The 1,056-nt window shown below is 39.9% G+C and overlaps 1 non-coding gene across 1 annotated transcript; it reads left to right on the forward strand.

The window, feature by feature from the left end:
• Positions 1–309: 309 nt before the first annotated feature.
• LOC141589219 (small nucleolar RNA R71) lies at positions 310–416 on the forward strand. Its single transcript, XR_012520169.1, has one exon. It is a non-coding gene; the product is annotated as a small nucleolar RNA R71 (small nucleolar RNA).
• Positions 417–1,056: the final 640 nt, after the last annotated feature.

Here is a 1,056-nt window from a genome sequence, read left to right on the forward strand (position 1 = left end):
TGATGCTTTGGTGATTTTGAGGCTTCTTCAAGTCTAGCCATAGCTTTTTCAAACTTTAAATTGATGGTATCAATGTGAGCACTAAGTTGAGCACCCAATTGAGTAATGGAGTCCACTTCATGCTTTCCTCCTCTAGTAGCCTTGCGAGGTCTACTATATTGTGAGTTATGGACCGCCATTTCCTCAATTTTGTTCCAAGTTTGATTGTCATCAACTTCGGTGAATATTCTATTTGAACCCATGTTGAGAATGTTCCTTGAATCTTCATAAAGACCGTTCCAAAATTGTTGTACCAAGAACCACTCGCTAAGTCCATGGTGAGGACATGAGCGACAAATTCCCTTGAATCTCTCCCAAGCTTCATACAAAAATTCTTCATCCCTTTGCTTAAAGCCCGTGATTTGAGCTCTTAGCATGTTGGTCTTTTCCGGTGGATAGAACTTTTTGTAGAAAGCTATAGCCAACTTTTTCCAAGAATCAATTTCGAGAGTAGCCTTATCAAGGCCTTTCAACCATTGTTTCACGGTGCCAATTAGAGAAAAAGGAAATAAGACCCATCGAATTTGGTCTTGAGTTACACCGGTTTGAGAAATCGCATCACAATAGTCACAAAAAGTCTCCATATGAGAATGAGGGTCTTCACTAGGCATCCCCCCAAATTGGCTTCTTTCGACTAATTGGATAAATGCGGATTTGGCAATAAAATTTCCGGTTAGATGTTGTGGTGTGGGAGTACCATTGGGTAGGTTCTCCTCAGTGGGTACGGAATATGATAAAAACTTAGGCATTGTGGGTTGATTTTGTGTTGGATTTTGTCTTGGGTTCTCCTCACCTTCTCTTGCAAAAGGGTTGATGAACTCAATAGTATTTGGTTGAATATCTACAACCTCACCAATACCTCTCAAAGTTCTCCTAGCAAGTCTCTTATTGGTTGTCAAAGTCCTTTCAATTTCGCGATCAAAGGTTAACAAGTCACCTTGTGACCTTCTAGACATTCAAAATATCAAACAACTCGAAAACAATTGGAACAAACCTTGAGGAGTTTTACTTCCTCAA

Source organism: Silene latifolia, chromosome 6 (genome assembly GCF_048544455.1).
Source record: "Silene latifolia isolate original U9 population chromosome 6, ASM4854445v1, whole genome shotgun sequence".
In the NCBI taxonomy this organism is placed as follows: Eukaryota; Viridiplantae; Streptophyta; class Magnoliopsida; order Caryophyllales; family Caryophyllaceae; genus Silene; species Silene latifolia.